The 22,009-nt window shown below is 35.8% G+C and overlaps 1 protein-coding gene across 10 annotated transcripts in view; it reads left to right on the plus strand.

Moving 5' to 3' along the window:
- The window catches only part of PLCB4 (phospholipase C beta 4), a 482,923-nt gene that overhangs the window by 51,254 nt on the left and 409,660 nt on the right, over nt 1–22,009 (plus strand). For 2 of the 10 annotated variants that reach the window (XM_072634443.1, XM_072634441.1), the window contains exon 1: nt 7,443–7,615. The exons of the other annotated variants lie outside the window; for them this stretch is intronic. The gene's annotated coding sequence lies outside the window, so the exon portion shown is untranslated. Of the gene's footprint in view, nt 1–7,442; nt 7,616–22,009 lie in introns of those variants that run through there. 10 annotated transcript variants of the gene reach the window in all.

Genomic DNA, 22,009 nt, shown 5'->3' on the forward strand with positions numbered 1-22,009 from the left:
ATTAGATAACATATATTTATAGTGGACCCAGATAGCATCATTGTGTACATTTTTTCATGACAGTTCAGCAGCATGTGAGTAGGAGCTAAGAATGTAGATAGTAGGAGTAGTCCAAGATTGGAGTTTGATGGCAGTAGTACAAGTGGGAAGGGGGTGCTAGAGCAGGGAATGATGGAATGTTGAACTTCTTAACTACAGGGCAGGATTGAGAAAGCAAAAAGGTAAAGCCTGATCAGAGGTAATGGCCTCGGACATTATCTAGTGATGCATACCCTGGATTGTCATGGTGAAAATCAAGAATAAAAAGAAAGAGAAAATTACCTTATTTTAATAGGATTATGACAATTTTGAAATCTTAATGTTTTTAAAAAATGTATAGAATTTCAGTGGATATTTCCAAGTGATAGTTTCCTTGATTTTTAATTAAAATATTATGCAAATACATGAAAGATCTCTGATTTATTCAGTGTGGGAAACTGTCTTCACCAGTGCAAATCAACACCCTATCCACGACTGAACAATGAGCTCTAGAAAGTTACCTGAGTCACATATGGGTTAAGAGACTTGCCCAAGAATAGTCTGTTAAAAACTGTCAGAGGTCAAATTTGGATCCCGGTCTACTCAATTTCTAGCAGATCTCTAACCAATGTGACATGCTACTGTTTAATAAAAATAATGAGTAGCATTTTTGTAAATCAATTTATCCTTCAATGAAAGACTTTTACTTAATTAATAGGGATAATTTCTGATGATACACTAATTATTAAGCTCTTTAAAATGGCAAAACATTACTTTTATAGTGTCTTGGGTTAAAAAAAGGCACATTTTCCAAAAATAGGAACTTAATATGTCACTTTAATGCCATAATATGTAGAACAATATTTCTTTTAAATTGATAAGAATATTAAATTAAAGTGGTAGCAAAGTCAGTTGCTTAATCTAAAATAATAAAAAGATCTTTGCCATCCATTGTTCTAGAAGTTTTACAGTCATTCCTTCCATATTCTCTTCCATTGTCTTTGTCCATTCATTCACCTGTGAGTAATTTTTTCTTGAGTAAGAACCATGTTCCTAATCACAAATCTTCTCTTCCATGTCATATGTAATTATGAGAAACTAAATCCAGATGAAAATACAATTGATTTTTTTCAAGTGTAGCCAGCATGTATTTGGAAGATAGGTAGAACGTGATGGTTAGATAGAACATACCAAGTATTAAGTAAAATGTTATTGTGCCTGGCATATGTGGAGTAAGATCATTCTTATTAACATTAAATTATGTCCATGAACATGCTAGTGTCTAATTGCATTATTTGTCCACTTAAATTAGATTTTCACTTCAATATCCAAGGCTTTGCTTTTTATTTTTCTTGTACTTTCTTTAACCTACCTTTTTTTTCTCCTTATTTAAATATATGGTTATAGCACCTTTGCTATATGAATATATCATATGTGATAAAATAATAAAGTGTATATCATATATGATAATAGCACCAGTATTTGGTAATGTGATATAGTGTAGGAAACAATACTAGATTAGGAGCAAAAAACCATGGGATACCATCCTGTGTTTGATACTGACCATCTATGTGACCTTGAACCTGTTATATTTAGCTACTCAGGGTCTCATTTTCTCATCTGCAAAGTCAAGGGGATTGAGCTTCATGCTCAGTAAAGTCTCTTCTAGCTCTTACATTTCATGTTTTTTTGAATTACCATGAAAGTTCACGTAAAAGTTGTCAGAAGAGAACCACTTTTCTCACCTCGATCAGTCAACCAATAAGCATTTATTAAGTACTTGCTAGGTGTAAGTACTTAGGATAGCTAAGTGGTACAGTAGATAGAGTGTCTGCCCTCAAATCAGGCTCTGACTCTTCTTCCTGAGTTCAAATCTGGCCTCAGATGCTTACTAGCTGTGTGATACTGGGCAAGTCACTTAACCTGTTTGCCTCAGTTTCCTCAAAACCTTTAAAATGAGCTGGAGAACAAAAATGGCAAAGCCCTCCACTATCTTTGCCAAGAAAAGCCCAAGTAGGGTCATGAGGAGTCAGATATGCCTGAAAAATGACTGAAAGTGAACATGTAGATACTGTGATATATACTGGGGATACATGAGGTTTTTTTCCCATTCATTCTTATGGCTAATTTTTTTAGCATATAAATTTATAAAATGCTGTTGGACAGTCTAGTACAGATATTGAATGTAGTTTCAAAGAAGAGATCATACAGTCTTCTCCTAAAATTGCTTGCTATGTTTGGTAGAATTTCAGGATTTTAAAAATATTTGAGTAACAGGAAGTACAACTGAGTTAGAAGTGGAATTCATATTCCTATGAAACCTGATTGAAAAAACCTCACATATTTTGACCTTTGCATGGTACTTACTTTGCTTTCCTACATACATGTCAATGTTTTTTAAGATGTTGCTCTTTTCCAAGGCAGCTAAGTAGCACAATGGATAAGAACACTGGACCTGAAGTCAGGAAAACCTGAGTTTGAATGTGACTGCTAATACTAGTTGTGTGAACCTGGGCAAGTGTATTCAATCTCTGACTTAGTTTCCTCAATTTTCAAATGGGAATAATAATAATGAAAACCCATATTGTGAGATTGTTGTGAGGAACAAGTGAGACATTATTTGTAAAAAGCACTTGGCATACAGTGGCTGGTCCCTAGTAGGTACTACATAAATGCTTCCCTATATACAATGTTATTATAGAAACAGATAAAAGCTCCTTTTACACAATCTTTTCAAAATTTTAATCACCTTCAACTGTTTGCCATTTCCTGTTATCTCTTGCATGTTTAACATATTTAGGAATAATAATTATATTCGGGATATTGATTATAATAGCTTGGTGTCCAGACATATGGTAATGAATTTTCTGAATTTAGGCTTGTTTTTGGAGGGAAGGCTCATGCCCAGTTTGGGGATCAGTCCTTAGCAGTTTATGAAGAAACTGTCAGGGTTTGTTCTCTGCTGGCATAACATCCCAAGGTCCAGTCACCTCTCTACCATGACATCATCCTGAGGCATTGAAGCATTTTATTGCTGTGTTGCTGACATTTCCGAAATCACTGTGAAAGCCACTGCACCTGAGATTGGTGGCGTCAAAGTCATTTGTAAGAGAAAGAAAAACATATTTCTGTAAGTGGGATTGATGTGTATTTAGTTTTTTGTAGGCGATTTATTTAAGAACAGATTTTTTATGTACTGCATTTTAAAAAATAGCCTCCTACATCATAAAAATATTAAATTTTGGTGTTTGTAACTCCCATGGAAACTCAGACATTTAAAACACAATATAAAGTTATATTAATTTCTATAAAACAGTGAATGATTTACATGTAGTCTTGAAATTCATAGTAAATAATATTTGCATATAAATTATATTTTTTAGTTTTACATAAATTAAATTTATAAACATTAATTTACATAAATTAAATTTATGTGTAATTTAATTACATAATTTTAAGCTTAAAATCAGCACTAAGACTTCAGGGGCACCCTGTATATTAGTTCAGTATAATTATATATTTATTTTAAGCTTAAATTCTGCTTTGAGATTTGTAGCACACCTTGTATAATTTGAAATCGGAATAATATCATATGACCTTATCAAAATACCTTTCCTTTAAAAACTATTTATGAAATAGACCTAATCATTGACAATTTAAAATTCTATAACTGAGGGCAAATCATTTTAAGTAGCAGTTTCTCCTCCAAATTGATGGTATGAAAAATAGTCTTATCACTCAAAACTTTAAGCATCAACTTGTTCCTTATCAAAAATTCACAACTAATTCAAATTCAAACTAGATTTCAAAGGACTGTGTATCTATGTATTAAAATTGGAATGGTATGATATTAACATGGTCTCTGCACACAAACTTGCCAGGCTTTCAGTATATTTTGGCACTGATAGTTTGAGTTTGAATTCTTCTTCTGCCACTTCATAACCATGTGATCTTGGACAAGATCTCTTGGTTTTAGAAGTCCCTTTTCACTCTAAACCTATGATCGTAAACGTTTTCCTCCCGCCTTCCTTTCTACCACCACCTGTTTTCCTGTGTTTCTGAACTTCCTAATTATAGACTGAACTTAAGACCATAACAAAGAGGGTTTTGTCAGCTTTTCAAAGCATTAGGAAGAACAAAATATCAGCAGAAAACATTTCCTCTTCTCATCTCTTTCTGAACTTCTGGACTAGGGAGCTCTGTATTAGCTTTAGATAAATGCATCACTGAAAGAGTGAACTCTTGTTTAAGTTGAAACGACAGCCCTTCATTACTTCAATTGGGAAGCAGTGTAGTCTTTTAAGTATTACAGATGAATTTACAGACTCTTTTATGGGCAGCAGATATTTGTTAGATTTGAAAGTCATTTTCAAGCAACTGTTTACCTAGGCAAAGCCATCTTGATTGCATTGCTTTTGAAGACTGAAATTAGAATACATGTTGTTTTACTCCTGGGGATTCTTGATAGAGTACACATTTCCCCATGGAAAATTGAATTTGCGTTTAAAGTTTTAAACATAACTATAATAATTTTCCTTACCTTTTTTTCTTTCAGCTGCTCAGTGTGCTAAGTATATATTTTTCTCTCATTTCCACAAAGGCAAAAATTGATGAAAGAGTTGACTTAATGGGGAAAACTTATGCTAGATTTCCAAAGTAGTAAAATTGATACAATTGTTACAGTGGAATATAATGGGTAATCTATTTCTTGACTGTAGTCTTTATTTGTGTGGATGTGCAAAACCACTATCTAGTAGTCTGTAAATGTGTAAAAACATCAATGGACACATTAAAGAAACAAAAAGTTCAAGTACTGTTCTAAGCTTTTCTTTTTATGAGGGTGGTGCTGACATATTTCATTGTCTAACAATTAAAATACTTAAAATGTTTTTGTCTCCAAATTCTATGATTCTTTGCTTGTGCACACCTCCCAGGCTGTTTCCTCAGATAGCAGCACAAACACTGGCAGACCACCAGCAACACATTCTTTGAGGACCTCCACCAGCAGCTGGGAAAGTGAACTTGGTGTTCTGACTGTGGTAACCTGCAGAAAGGATGTGTAATCTACAGCTGAGCTGCTTAGCTTTCTTTTAAAGCATGTGTGTCCAAGTGATATCTTTTCAGGTATTTTTATGAGTGAGAACATCTCAGAGAATGCAGAATTGCAAAATATTATAGACCAAGTGACAGTTACTGATAGTATATCTGGATAACCACTTTTCAAGCAGAACACAACACAGCACCAAAGGAACATTTAATATCATTTCATCTTAAAATAGCACATGAAAACTCTGGAGCTACTTTCCCAACCCTCGTAAGCTGGCGAGTTGAGTCTTCAGAGCTAGACAGTTACATGTCTTCGTGTAGTCTAGGAGTACCCTTGAGGAGTTGATAGTTGTATAGGAAATATATATGAAATAGGCAAGTAACTAATGGGTCAGGAAGATTCAGAATCATCCTTCTGTGGTCAAAATCTTATTCACTCCTGTCTTACTTTGTGCTTGATGTTTGCTATTTAAATGACCAGCTCATAGGAAAAGAGTCTCATTTTGTTTTAAATTTACCTTTAAAGATTGCTTTGAAGGCTTTTGGAAATAGAAGTGATAGAAGATCAACCCATAAAATGAACTTATTATATGCTTTTAATGTTGTATTGAGGCACTGTGAAATACTAATATTTTGTTCGACACCATTTTACCATTTCCTCCTCCATGTAGAATTCGAAACTCTTTTCAAATATGTTCCAAGTGTGAATCTCAAATGTTCCAGCTGAATGTTAGGTACATTGAAATTCTAAATATATATGCAGTATGGGCCCTCTTTCCAACTTATAATTGGCAAGTTCCCATAGGAAAAAATCATTATTGCTACTATAAAAGCACTTCTTATCTGTCACATTTGGGAAATGAAAGTTTTGTAAAGGTCACAATAAAGTATGCCCCCAATTATGCTGATGACTTGTACATCACAAATGGTTTAATAGCTTGGAACATATCTCAGTTTTTTGCACAATATTAAAGGGAGAAACTATTAACTGAATAACATTTTATTTTATAATTTTAGGAGAGATAGAATTAAACACTTTAAAAAGCTGTGATTGATCATTTTGTAGTCTGTACACATTCTCAGTGATTTGAATCTATTTAAATTAAGTAAGACTACATGTATATTAGTTCACCTTTATTAATTTGTCAAGGTTAATATCTACATAATGAGTTCAAGATAATTAAAGATTCTTTGGCACCCATCTGTTAATGTTTACATAGGGTGGTGAGTTTTGTAACTGAGCCTTTGCTGTAGGTTGGTTCCTTTCTAAAGAGATTTCTTTGCTATAGATGATAATAATAAAAAAATCCATTAAGAACAGAATAACATACTTCTGTTGCCTTAGGCAACTTCAGAATTCCTTTTCTTAAACTTTCAGCATACAATGGCATATTAGAAGGATCAAATGACACGCCTATAAAGAACACATAGTTTGTGTCTTGACAGAAGGTGATAATGGTGTGATATTGACTAAAACAGATGATCTGATATTTTTACTTGGTTTCAGAAGCCTGTTTTGAAGGACAATTTGTATAAATAATGCTATTGATATACTTTTTGTCCCTTCTATAAAAGGGGACTGTTTCTGAGACCATATGCCATTTTACATTCTCTTTTACATACAACAGAATTTAAATTGAGAGATTATTTGGATTCTTACTATTTAAGTCAATGCAATTCAGCAAATATTTATTAAATACCTATTATGAACAAGAGATTTTATTAGGCCGTGGAATTACAAAGTTAAAAACTGACACAGTTTCTCACCCAGAATGAACTTATATTTTCTGGGAGGGAGATGCCATTTATATAAATAGATATAATAGAAGGTAGAGCATCGTGGTGACACAAGAGAGAACCAGAAACATACTTTAGAAAAATGTGAAGAACTCATTCATGTGTGTGTGTGTGTGTGTGTGTGTGTATGTGTGTGTGTGTATGTGTGTGTGTATCTGTGTCTGTGTCTGTGTCTGTTTTGGAGAGGGGGCTGTGAATTAGAAAAGAGTACTTAATGGTGGTAGTACCTGAGATGAGTATAGAATGAATAAATGAATAGAAAAGCATTTATTAAGTTCTTACCAGGTACTGTAGACCCCGTGCTAAGCCTCTGGAGTACAAATAAAAAATTAAGAAAGTCCTTGTTCTCAAGTAGATCACGTTATAATGGAGGAGAGAGTTCATATGGGAGGTTTCCATTTCAAGTCAGATAGAAAGGTCCTGCAGTCTTTAAGGTAAGGCAGCAAGGCAGATGGTAATGCCTCTTTTAAAAATCTTATCAGTTTCTGACATCAAAGCATTTGACTGTAAAAAGAACTTTGGTATCAAGACTGTTCTTTTCTGGAGTTCTTTGGTCATGACTTTAGCAACCACAGAAGCTGTTGGCAGACTACAGTCTCACTAGAGTTACTTCTCAGGATGATGGCTGGAATGGCTGGCCTTGAAGCTGGACCTTTGTGATCAGCAGTTGATGTTGATGATTACTGGGAAGGTGACCTTAAAGGAAGAGAAGGAATCTGAAATGTGCAGATGAGGAGCGGAGCTATATTCCAAGGTAAGGACTGGGCTGAAAAAAAGATGGAAGTTAGCTTCAGCTCAGGGAAATGGATGGTTTCTAAAAAGCATTCACTGTGGCTACGGTGAAGGGTAGAAATATGAGTGAAGACTAGAGAGGTCAGTTGGGACCAAATTGTGCAAAGATTTTGAATGTCAGACAAAATAATGACATTATTATAATTAAAGGAATAATTATCATTATTTCATTTCATAGGCAATAGAGAGCCACTGTAAGGTTTTGAGCAGTGGATTCACATGGGCAGATCTCTGCATTAGGAAAATTATTTTGGCAGCTATGTGAAAGATTGATTAGGGAGAGGAGGAAAATGGGAGAAAAGAAAACCAATTAAGAAACTGTAAAATAGTCTAGAAAAGAGAAGATAAAAGCCTGAATTAGAGTGGTGGTAGTTTAGAAGAATTCTGATTCATCTTAGTGTGGTAAAATAGAAAGTGGCCTGGACATGGAGTCACAGATCCTAAGTTCAAATCATGGCTCTGTCTCTTCCTGTCTTTGTGACCTTGGACAAGTCCTCATCTGAAAAATAAGCAGATTGAAGTCAGCAATCTCTAAGTTCCCTTGCACCTCTAAACCTATGATCCTGCCATCCTAATCAAGAGAAACAGATGGGAATGACATTTTGTGGAATGACAGGATTTGTCAACTGATTGACTATGACAGGTGATTGGGATGGAAGAATCAGGAATAGGATAGTACCACCAATACAAATAAGGACGTTGGGAGCCATGACAAGTTTGATGTAGACAGAGGAAGAATTTGATTTTGGAAGTCTTCAGTTTGAAATATTGGCAGAACATCCAGATAGGAATGTATTGCATGAAGGTAGAGACATAGGTCTGGTGTTCAGAGTAAAGATGAGACTGGGTAACACACTTGTGAAAATCATTTATGTAGAGGTGATAATGGAAGCCATAGGAAAAAGTGAGCTCATCAAGACAACAAGTATGGGAAAAGAAAAGAAGAGGGCTCTGGACAAAATCTTAGAGGTCAGCCTTGGAAAGCAGGATGATGATGAACCAGGGAGAGCCAGAGAAGGAAATGTATTACAGCTAGGAAGAGGAGTAATGTGGAAAAGCCAAGAAAGACAAAGATGCATGAGCATTTAGAGTATGCCTGTTGAGGCAGCTAAGTAGCACAGTGGATAAGTACTAGGGTTAGGAAGAATTGAGTTCAAATATGACTAAAAACATAAGCTGTGTGACCTTGGACAAGTTAGTTTAACTCTCTCTGTTTCTTCCACTGTAATATGAGGATAATAACAGCACTTACATCTCAGGGTTGTTATGATAATATTTAATATATGTAAAAAATATATGTGTAATATACATGTAAAATATATGTATGATAATATATGTAAAAAAAAAAAGCTCGTAGCACAGTGCCTGACACATAGTAGGCACTTTATAAATGCTTGTTTTCTTTTCTTCCCCATATCTAGCACTCTCGAGCAGGGGTTTTCAATCTGATGTGTATTATGAATTCCTTTGGCAAATTAATAAAATGTATGAACTTCTTCTCAAAATAGTGTTTTTAAATGTATAAAATACACAGAATTACAAGGGAAACAAATGATATTGAAATATTTGCATATATGTGTTTATGTATATATACATATGTGCACATAAAGATATACACACATGCATACACATACACATATATACACATTACACGCACACATTTATGTTCATGGATCCCGGTTAAGAATTCCTGCATTAGAAAATACATACGTAAAAGCCTAAAAGAAAGGTGCAGCCTTTGGCCATCTTTCATTCTGACCTATTATATTGGATCATCTCTCCCTTTCTTTGATTCCTCAACTTTCCCACATCCATTGTTTTCATACTTTTCAACTTTATATTTGTTTCACTTTCACCTCTATTTTAAATTTTTATTTATAATATAATATAATAAATATTTATTCCCCTATTTTAAATAGGGGAAGTGGCAAGTCTTCATTTTACTGGATTTGATAAGGATAAGAAGTCCAACTTCATTCAGACATGATTATATAGAACTGCCCAAAAATCCTTTTAAGGGCAATAATCTTAGCTCCTCTCAAAAGGCAAAGTCAAGAGAATCTTCAGAGGGAATCTGGTTTTATGACCCTGGGTTGAATTAAATTAAAATAGGAGCTATGACTAATATGATCTAGAGGCTGTCAATCTGAATATAGTGCTACATAACATATTGAGTAAAGAAATGTTTATGTTTTTAATTGTTGATGTTACTAAGTAGACCATACCTTGGAGATATTCATAGCATAGTATTTATAAGACCTCAGATTAACAAAGCTTTAAGCCATTACAAAGTTTAATTCTATGCATTGCCAACTGCTTTTTTTCACCTACCTAAAATATAGTCATGTCTCCTCTTGAGACTTACATACTGAAGATATGTTCATAATGCATTTCACAGAATTAAAGAGTAGAAATGGACCATAGAAGTCTAGTCCAATCTCATTCTGCAGATGAATAATAATAATAGCTAACATTTATATAATATTTAAAGTTTAAAAGGGCTTTAAATATATAATCTTAATTGATTCTAGCCCGATAACTCCGTGAGATAACATGTTGTTATTAGCCCCATTTTATAAACCAAGAACCTCAGGATGTGAGGTTAAGTGATTTGCCCAAGGTCATACAGCTAATAAGTATTTGAAGCAGGATTTGAAATTGGGTCTTTTTGATTCCAAGTTCAGCCCCAAGAAACCACGGCTGAGAGAGGGGTGATGTGATTTACCAAAGGTTCCTTAAGAAGTGAGAGGCGCAGTTAGAATACCCTGATCCTCTGACTCCAAAGGGAAAGCATTATTAGAACTAGGTTTTTTTCTTTAAATATAAAAAGTTTAGGCATTATATTTGGAGGGAATTAAGTATATATTTGAATGATTACATAATGTGCAACCATTTACAAAATAGATCTCCCTGGGGACAAAAGCTTTGCATGACTTACTGTCGTTTTGGGGTAGATTCAAAGGAGAAGACATTTACAGGAGATTAGCCTCAATACGTTCCTCTTGAGACAGATTATCCTAATAAGCTTGTCAGTTGTTGGTGCATCTAGTGTGCTGTTAAAGCAAGCATTAGGATGGCAATTGGAAAGTAAATGTTTACAAATGTACTAAAATTGAATTATAAATATGGTAGTTAAAGGAAGTGCTTGGTGAACTGTTTGCTGTTGGCTTGACTATCTGGATGCTGTAGCTCTAGTGTCTGATACTTTTTATTTAAAAGAAGGAAGCCGTGAAAGTGATTTTCACCTGAACTTTCAGTGGTAGGGTGTTTTTGCAATAATTTTTTTGGAAAACAAGTCACACTCTTTTCTCCCCCAACAAATTTTATTTGACAAATATACAACGAATATGCCATTTCTCTTTGGTAGTGCTTTAAGAAGGAAGGGGAGAAAAGAGGCAAAATGAAAGGTGGGTTTTTGAATGTGAGAGATCTCAATATGGAGAACTGCTTTGCCTTGACCTTTTATATGGGGACCTGTTAAATAGAACCTACTCTATAATGTATTTTTCAAGTTTCTGACTGACATAATTAGTTTTCAAGCAGACTCTCAAAATATGCTATGATTTTCTTAAATGCTTTTTATAGTTTATACTTTTAATGGACCTTAACCAAACACCTTGTCAAAACAAAGCTTTTTTTTTTCTTTTTTGACAGCTAGTGACCTTTTCTATATATTTTTCAATAAGCAAATAAATGCTAAAAATCATAATTTTGTGAAAAAGTGTTTGGAATGCTAATCTGTAATACCCTTTAAAAATCCCTTGGTGTGTATTGGGTTTGCTAAGAAAGAATACCAGATGCAACATAATACCACATGCTAGTGTCTGAGACTGGATTTGAACTCAGGTCCTTCTGACTCCAGGGCTTGTATTATATCCAGTGCACCAGCTAGCTGCCCCAAGTTATTAAATTTCTCAGTGGTTCAGGCAGTTCTCTAAATCTACTGATGATGGGTGAGTTACCATCCTCCATAGATGAAAAAGGTTTCCACACTGATGAGATTTCAGTTCCAGATTCAAAGGGGAAAAAAGGCAAAAATTTGTAGTTTGAAAAAATATTTTCTATATTTTTGATACTATTTCCTACATGAAACAACTTGTGTTTTAAAGGGGTGAAGGAGGAGTAGGAAGAAGGGAGAGAATCTGTAACTCTAAATTTTAAAAATGAATGTTAAAAATTTTACATGTAATTACGAAATATTGATGAAATAAAAATATATTTTTTAAAAAAAATCAGTGAAGATCAGAGGGGGAAAATTCTATTGGAAGAATGTCAGGCTTTAAACTGAGAAGGAGTAGCCATGGGGTTAAATAACCTATATTCTAGAGTGGTCTAAAGCTATAGTATATCCATTTCTTCTAGAGGAAAGGTTCTCATGTCTTTGAGAAATGAATGGATACCTTTCTTTAAGTAAGGTGTTATGTTTGCTTGTTGTTTTTGCTTATAAAATTTTTCAAGGAATTTGAGTTTCATAAACATTATTGTAATTATTGCCCCTTGGTACCTACCCAGAGGTGTATTTTTCAGTTGACTTATTGAAAAAAGGGTTGCATTATTAGTGATAATATTAAACAGAACAGAAACACTGAGAGCTGCTCTGAAAATTAATTTACTTTCCCAATTCAAATTCACATGAAAGGATATTTTCTAGCTTTAGAGATTGACCCAATTATTTTCATTTCATGTGAAGCCCTCTACAACAATTCTTAGGATCTTGATTTCATCAGTTTTCCAGGTATGTCTCTTCATCACGATGCTGATTTTAAACCAATGAGGGTATCGTGGTTCAGTTTTTCTGCCTTCTGGGGTACTTAGGGATTATAATAAACTTTCCCTTATACATTAATATAATAAAAATATAATAACTGAATCCCTTCAGAGATGTGTGATGTTACCATTTTTTATTCTTTTTTATTTAGAAAGGCAAAATAACTCATTTCATAAGCTCATAAAGTTTACTTTTCTTAAAATAATGAACAATTCATTTCAGATACCGTTTTCCACTTTAGTATACTTACCACAGTGAGCAGAGTGTGTTAATTTATGTGCATTATATCTGTAGATTCTGTGTTTTCTTGGTAAGCCCTTATTCCATGAATCAGTCTCAGGCTAATCTCAAGCTAGTCTAGGCTAAGGTAATTAGTGCTTCATTATATGTAATCTAATTTTGGAATTGTAGAATTATTCTTGCTAAAGTGCTGGGTTTTTAAAAAGTCATCTATACTAAGAAGATATTTAAAACAACTATTAGTATGATGGACATATCCCACCTCAACCTGATTTTTTTCACCCCTTTGATATTTTTCTTTCTTTTGAATCTGAGCAAGCATATGTTAGTGTTTTCATAATAAATGTGGGTAGTATTGACCCAGGTAAAAATGCTCTGGAATACCATCTTGTATCCAATGATGATTTTTTCTTTTTATCCTGAATAATCATTTTGTTATGGTGTATGGAAGGCCAATGTACTTACTCTAATTACATCCCTGTGCAAGCAAACTTCTGTTTGTTGCTTAGAAAAGCTGGCGTGAAGGGAAAAAAGAAAGATGTAAAACAAAACAAATCAGCCGCCATGGAAAAGCAAATGAATCAGTGCAAGTTTCAACATGTCAGTTTTTTAAAGTCTTGAAAGAAAATAGATAAAGCATATTATGCTGTACTAGAAGATAAATAGCCCTACCTTGAAAAGAAACTGCTTGTTTTCTTCTCGGCATCATGTTTTACCATTGGTTTCTCTGTTGTGTCATCATGTGTTATATTTTCTGAGCTGCTGTTAGTTGTAATTGCCTTTCTGCAGGATGACATTCTGTGTAAAGGGAGAAAACTAGAGAGGTTTCAAGGAAGGTGAGCCACAGGTTTAAATGTCAGAAAGTTGCTATAGCACCTAGTGGCTTTTATCCTCTTTTAATGCTTAGAGAATCTCAGAGCTGGAATGGACGTTACAGATCATCCCATGCAGCCTCTTTTTTTATGGAAGAGGTGTGGGCCCAGGTAGGTTGGATCAAGCCAGATAAGGAAGGTAGTCACAGAGCTAGAACAAGGTCCCATGTCTCCTGATTCCTGGTTCAGGATTTTACTGATGTAATCTCCCCCTGTATTAATGCTCATTGACTAGCAAGCGGAGCCAAAGGATGAAATGAACTGTATCACAGGTCTCTGCATTGATGGTTCAATCCAGAAGTACCATATCTTAAAAGTTCATGTAATTGGTCAGACGAGTCACTTTGGGATGGCTGGGAGGCCGCAAGAGGCAGACCTCTCATTAAATGACAAGAGAATTGGGATTTAGACATTTGAGACAAACTCTTAGTTGGCATATATCCTCTTCTGACTCCACCTACCCGGATGCTTGTGCAGGAGCTGTAACCTAATGCTGGTTAACATCAGAATTTGAGCTATGTAATTTTAGCATGTTAAATGTAAAACACTACATTTTATACTGTGAGCTCTTTTTTCTTTACTATCTGGGCTACAGATTCTGCTTATTTCATTTCCATACATGGACCTTGATGCCAAGGAATAAAGTAAAACAGTCCTATAAACAATTAAATTTCTAGCTGTTAAGATCGCTCTTTACTATATATAGATTCTTCTTGCTTTTGCTGACCATGTTTAGCCTCTAGGCTGCTCTTGGTTTTATCTGGTTTGTTGTTCTTGGCTCATGTTGTTATCCTCTGTGTATTGTATTTTTTTAAATGTAAAATTATGTATTTAGCAACAACCTTTGGAACATATTATGTTTCTTGTAGTGCAGTTGCTATGCAAGAAAAAATTGCAACAGAGGCATTGCAAGTCAAGTCAAAAGCAAGGCTGACATATTTGTTAGCCCCATGGCACCAAGTGAGGTATGAAGCTCTTACTGCTCCTTGGGGGATGTTAATGGAGGTGCCCGCTTATTTACTTATTTATACCCCAAGACTAGTTAACAGCAGCTAATAGAAAATCTGCCGAGCCTAAATCCTAGGATTCTAATTAGGCCCTTCTTGAAGGGAGATCCGCGTGTATGTGTGTGTTTCTTGTAGACTGAATCTAAATACCACCCTCAGAGAAGCCAAAATAAACTTAAACCATCTGTATGACAACTAAGCAAATTTAGTGGGAGGAAGATTCGTGCATACTTCAGAACTACTATGTCTGCACTCCCCCTCCTTCCCCTCAGGTTTAAAAGATAAATTATTTTAATTGATGTGTTGGCTAGCCAGCTTATATTGAATGAATAACTTTGATAAGTGGAAAACATTTTGGATCCTCAGAAAATAGAGTGTAATGTTACAGCAAATTTGTTTCCCCTTTTCAGTAGTTGACAGAATATCACTGCAGATGTTTTCTTTTTTTGGTATATCCCTATATTTGGAGTTTCATCCTAGGAAGCCTGTGGAAAGTAGCTGCTCAATATACTCCATGTCTTTATAGCCCTTAGTTTCCTGAGTCAAAAACTAACTTATCTGGGCCTAACACATTGGAGGCTAAAAAGATATATAGCTGATGACTTTGAATAATGACTTTGGCTTTAAGGTAAAAACAGAACAAACATTTATTGCAGTTCAAATTGAAGGAAAAAATTCTTTGTAAGAAAAAATATTGAAAGTACAATGAATTAAAAAGTTCTCATAAGGGAAAACAAGAGGATATCTATTCATTCCCTCAGTATGCTAATAATAAAATAGGGCAAATATTGTTACTAAAAGGAATTAGACCGATCTATGCAGAGAAAGAAAATGGCAAATATCTAATGGGTGGCAGCCCAATGGAAAATCCTCAGTAAGCAGTGAAAATGGAACTATCTGATGTTTTGAGTCTATGGTCACGTATTAGCTTGAGACTGATTCTGAAGCAGAATGTTACAGGCTCTCATGAATCAAGGTGTTCTTGCATGTTTCAAAACAATTAAAGATTCATTGGAAGATAATACCAGAGCTGATGTTATTCACCAAGTTACTGGTATAGGAAAACAGGGATACAGATCCATTTACTATTGTCATAAAGGAGATGCAACTTAGAGTCCCATTTGAAGAAGGATTCTGTATAGATGGTAAGGTACTTGAGATGCTCTTGTTTTCATTTCACGTTGAACTGGTTGTATCAAGCCTCAGAACATTGCGGAGAATCTTAAATGTCATCCAAAATCACACAAAAGTGTTTGATCTAATCATTCACTTAGTGGGAAAAGCTCAAGTGCATAAAGAATGCTCACAATTAAGATTATGATATGAAGTTGGATATACAACCTATAGTTTGTCTTATCAGTATATGTATGTTTCTTCTGGGGCTTAATGTAATCAGCACAGTATTATCTGTGAACAAAAACATTTGGTTACACACACACACACACACACACACACACACATCTGAGACAGATGCTTAAAATAATAATGATTTGATCTCCACATTGAATAGAAAGACAGCAGGCTGGAATGCCTTTTTGGAAATTGTAGTGTTCTTTTAATGACCCCCAAGTTTCCCCCTAAAGTAAAGCCTGAATTGTTTGATATGGGTGTTCATCCAGTAATGTATGGGTATAAGTTGTGGAGCCCTGCAGTCTTTGAAGAATTGAATCTCACCCATCATCCCAAGGACAACAGGCAGTTGCATGGTGGCCATAAGCAGCTATATTACCTATGAGACATTACAGAAGAGAAAATGTCTAAAGATGGTAATCACAAAATCCATTCTTGAGTCTATGATCCTGTGAAATATAATAAAAAATTGACATGCCAGTCATGGTGGGAATGAGCAATAGCTGATGTGCAGCCTTCATAGTCCATTGCTATCCCTGTGATGTTAAGAGAATGTGAAGTAATTGCCCCACCATCATTCCCTGCCCCATCATTTTGAATAGTCTGCCTATGGTAAATTTGTGGAAAGACTCATACAAGTATTGGACAGAAACTTCAAGCATATATGGGTTGTGAACAGAATGCCCACATTAATGAAATCACACATCCAGGCAGGATTTATCCTTTAAATTTCTACAAGGGATCTCTGTTGGGGTTGCTTTGCACTTCTGGCAACCCCTGTGCACACCAAGCATCATATGAGCTGAAACATACCATATTAGTTCTTTTTGGTGATGGACTCAGTAGCATATAGGGCAGCTAAGTGGTACATTGGATAGAGTGCCAGCACTCATCTTCCTTAGTTCAAATCTGACCTGAGCCACTCACTAGCTATGTGATCCTGGGCAAATCATTTAACCCTGCTTTACTTTCCTCATCTGTAAAATGAGCCAGAGAGGGAAATAGCAAACCACTCCAGTATCTTTGCCAAGACAACCTCCAAATGGACTCGTGCAGAGTCAGATGTGACTAAAATAAGAGAACACTGATAACAGCCAATCAGCAGCATGTGCACAGAGACTAGACAGAGCAACACAATACAATGAAAGTGAAAATTATCTGTAACACTAATATTGCTTAATCTCATAACGTCTGCATAACAGGAAAATGTTATATTAGGACAATTTCTGAATTATGTTCTATGAATAATGAAGGGTGATTTTAGTCTTAAAATAGTAGAAAGTTATTAAATTTTCTTAGACTTTTAAAATTCTTCATGATATGTATCACTCTCTCAAAAATTTTCAAGGAGCTGGAAGATAGATTGTATAGGGAAGTTAGGTACTGGTTCAGAGATAGTCCATAAAACCAAACTTTTGGATTCTGGTTTTGTTAATAAAAATAATTAGCTTCAGGTCAACATTATATAGGTTTTTGAGTTTCATGGAGAGCCTGTTGGATAGAAAATAGGACTTTGAGTCAGGAGACCTGGATATTAAGTGATTAAGTACAGGTCACTTAACCTTAACACTTATATTTTTTCATCTACAAAATGGGGATAATAGTAATTGCGCTATCTCCTCCACAGGGATCTTGTGAGGAAAATGCTTTCCACATGTTAAAATGTCATATAAATGCAAGTGGTTGTTATTAACCATGTGAAATAAAGATTTCACTTACTGTAAAATTCATGATAAATACTATCTCATATCTTTTAATTCTTTTTTTTCATGTTCTCTTTTGCCCTAGACCAATTTTCATTTGGAGGAAGTGTCTCTCCTTTGGAATACTTTAGACATTATTGTTGGGTCTTTTTCTGTTTCATTTTCAACACTTAAATTATGTATCCTAAATAGTCTTTAACTAAAGAGGAAAAAAATAATGAACATCTTATTTTTCAAACATGTTGGGACTGGAAGCTCAATTCCGTGTGGACAGTCTTGGGCAGGTAAAAGTGGGACTTCTAAATCTTAGAGTCTTACGAGGCCCTCCATGAACAGCGGGGGTTCGAGAAGGTCAGACCGAGCTAGCTCGGCTAGCTCGGGTATTTCCGCCTCTCCCCCGGAGATACCTGATGGGTGGAGTCTCCCTGCCCTCGAGGTCGTCCCGGATTGGAGCACACCTAGTTACCTAACAGCACGGTATTGAGATGCAAACTGTGTGGCTGAAGATTAAGTAGGATTGAGGAAGCCTAAAAGCTCTCTTAGCACGTGTGGAGCCAAAGAGAAAAGTAGGGCTCCGCTTCTTTTCTTTCCTCTCTCCCCTCCCCCTCTCTCCCCGCTTGTACTTCTACTTCCAATCCCTTAAGCTTAGCCTTCTTAGGAAATCTCCCCCTCTTCGTCCTAAGAAAGAAGAGCCCCTGCACTTGTAACCGAAACCCTGTAATAAAGCTCAACCCCTGTTGTTGTCCTTTCTCTCATACGTGCATCCGGCGTGGCCAGCCGAAGACCTGGACAGGTAAGAAAGACTCGGGTAGCCCAATACAGGCCTCTAGGCTTGGCACAAACAAAATCCACATGGCCCCAAGTAGGCCTGATTTATGGTTTAGTATGTGGTTTTCTGGAATTTCAGATTCCTACCGACTATTACTACATGTGTTGTGAGAGTAGGAGAGAATGAAGAGAGGGAGGAAAAAAGAGACTGATGGAAGAAAACCCTGAAATCCTTTTTTTCTCAGTGTCTATTTCTAGCCTATTTTTCTTTTTTGGTTTCTGCCTCTTATTCATTGTGTTAGCCTTCTCTTGTAGCTTTGTGTCATTTCCAAAATTGATGAACATGTCATATACCATCTATGCTTCAGTGAAGTTAGCATTAAGAATATAGAACTGCACAGGACAAGGAAGGAACTGCACATTGGACAAACCAGTAGGGATCTCCATGTTGTCAGTGATCACTTTTAGACACTGTTATTTGGGCTCAGTCATTCAGCCAGTTTTGAATCCACTTAACCTTCTCATCCCTATCTTATCAGCAGAGATAGTATTGGAGATGTTTGTCAAATATGTTGCCAAGATGTACATAGACTGTGTCTAAAGCATTCCCCTGACTCTAGTTACCTGTCAGAAAGGGAAATGAAGTTAATGTTCCATGACCTCTACTTGATGAACCCATTCTTTTTCTTAGGAAAATAAGTGGTAATTACTTAGAGTTTACAAACTATCCCCTTAGAAATACATTCTAGAATCTTGCCAGGATAAAGTCAAACTCACCAACTTAAAGTGGGTTATCTTTGCTTTCCCTTTTTGCAAAATCAGTGTTGCTTCTATTTTCCATGATTTTTTTGATATTCATGGAATCAAAAGCTGAGAGTTTGAAAGGAGCTTAGAGATCATCTAATATAACCCTCTCATTTTTATAAACAAAAACACAGAAACCCTGAGAATATCTGGGTAAACACATCTACATGTATTTGCATAGGCTATGCCAATTCTATTGCCTAGAATGCACTTTATACTCCTATTTTTAATGATCTTTGACTTCATTTAGGCTTAGCTTATGTGCTACCTCCCATAGATTGATAGTGCTCCCTTTCCTCGAATAATCATATATATTATATATGTATTTGTATATGTATAGGAAATACAACATACATTTACATTTATAATGCACATATGAACATGCACACATATATAGCTATACATCTCTTCTTTTATTTTTAGGTTCCATGATACAATTATCATCTTTGTGCAGATGGTTCCCAAATCCAGAAGTGTCAAACTTGCAAGCAGCCCACAAAACTCTCAAGTGCAGCCAGAACCAGATTGAAATATAGTGGGGAAGTGTTTAATGAAATAAATACAAATACAGTTCAATATGTATAAAGTTAATTTTTTGTTTTTTAAGTTAATATGTGGCCAGCAGAGTTTGTTTCCATTTGACTTTGACACTACTACTCAAATCTATGTTACGCTTTAATTTTTTCCCTGAATTCCCATCTTGATCTCCACCTAGATATCCCATATGTATTTCTTTTTAAAATTAAAAAAAAATATTTTTATTACATTTGAGTTTCGAGCTGCTTCCCTCCCTCCCTCTCACCTCTGCTCTAGAGAAGGCCAACATTTGACACAGATCTATATGTGAAACTATACAATGAAGTTACATATATCAGTTCTTTCTCTGGAGGTAGATTATTCATATGAGTTAGAATAGTTTAGTCATTCATATTTACTCTTTGAGCAATATTGCTGTTACTGTATACAATGTTCTCTTGATTCTATTCATTTCACTCTTCATTATTTCATATAAGCTTTTCTGTGTTTTCCTAAAATCAGCCTACTCATCATTTCTTATATCACAGAAATATTCTATCACAGTCGTATAACACAACTTATTCAATGATTCCCTAATTAATGGGCATCCCCTCATGTTGGGGGTGGAAGCTCAATTCCATGTGGACAGTCTCGGGCGGGTAAAGGTGGGAACTTCTAAATCTTAGAGTTCTCATGAGGCCCCCCAGAAAACAGCAGGGAATCGAGGAGTGAGACCGAGCTATCTCGTGTATTTCCGCCTCTTCCCGTGAGAAACGTGATGGGAGGAGCATCCCCCGCCCTGGAGACTGACCCGGATCTGGGCACACCTATTGTTATTCAGGTGCAAACTACGCAGCCAGAGAACTTAATTAGGGTCAGGAAAGCCTGAAGGCGCTCTTAGCGCGGGAGGGGCCCTTACAGGACAGAAGGCGCCTCTTCCCTTTTCCTCTCTTCGCTCACCCCTCCCCCTCTCTCCCCACTTCCACTTCTGCTTCCAATCTCTTATTGTAAGATCTTTGCCTCCTTGGGAGATTTCTCTCTCCTAAGGAAGAATTCCCCCTGCACATGTAACCAGGTCCCTGAATAAAGCCTAACCCTTGTTCGACTCCGGAAAGTCTCTTCTCTCATACGTTTATCCGGTTTGGCCAGCCGAAGACCTGTGATAGGTAAGGTAAGACTCGGGTAGCCCTCAGGCCTCTAGGCCTGGCACCCTTAATTTCTAATTCCTTGCCACCATAAAAATATAGGTTCTTTACTGATCACCTTGGGAAACAGATTTCATAGTAATATTGTAGTCTTGACATGTCTAAAACAGAACTCATCCTTCCTTGTAAACCCACTCTTCCTTATACATTATACATGTAGGAACCCTGAATCTTAGAATCATCATTTCTCTCACCTTTTGTATCCATTCAAGCTGCCAAGTCTTTTAGAGCCTGTCTCCTTAACATCTTTTGCATCATTGCTCTTCTCTCTAATCATATGACTTATTTAATACCCTTATCACCTCTCAACGAAACTGCTAGAATTGCTTTTTGATTGGTCTCCCTTTACCCCATCTGGTCTTTCTCTTACCTATCCTTCAAAGAGAAGCCATATATGTATGAGTATGTTTATGTTTTTATTTATTCCAAGGCTGGAATGGGAAGTCCGTGATAGAGACTGGAAATAAAAAATAAATCTGGAGAGGTAGATTGGAACTACATTTTGAAATGCAAATCACTTAACCTCTCTAGGTATCAGTTTCTTCACTCATAAGAATGAGAGGGTTAGGCTGGTTGATCTCTAAAGTAACTCTTCTAAGTCTCTGATCCTGTGACTATTGAAAACACACACATATACAAAAACACACAGGAGATATAAAAATGAAGAATAGATGTATAAGGCAGAGGGAGAAATGAGAAGAAAGGAGGCTAGGATCAAAACAGATGAAATTCAGAGTTCAAGATCATGGTGCTAACTAGCATAGTTACAGATGATGATATGATCCATGATGTGTTCATCCTTATGAGAAGCTGAGGGAGAATCCCGAGGTAGATTATGAGAGCTGACGAGGCTGATGAACTAGGAGGGCAGGTTATTTAAGGGAACATCAAAATATAGAAATGATCTGGAGTCTAGTAGATGAGCATAAGAAGGATTTGAAATGTGTGATATAGATGGATGGAATGAACTTTAAAAAAATTATGAGTTATGGTGTCAAGTAGGTAGTATGGAAATGATATGGTAGAACAAGGAGTTCTACCTTTTCCTTTTCCAGACCCTCTTTTTCCTGATTGAGGTGAAGCAAGAGAAAAGGAGAAGCTGTTGTGAGAGATGATATAATGC

The sequence above is a fragment of the Notamacropus eugenii genome, chromosome 1 (assembly GCF_028372415.1).
Source record: "Notamacropus eugenii isolate mMacEug1 chromosome 1, mMacEug1.pri_v2, whole genome shotgun sequence".
NCBI classification, from domain to species: Eukaryota; Metazoa; Chordata; class Mammalia; order Diprotodontia; family Macropodidae; genus Notamacropus; species Notamacropus eugenii.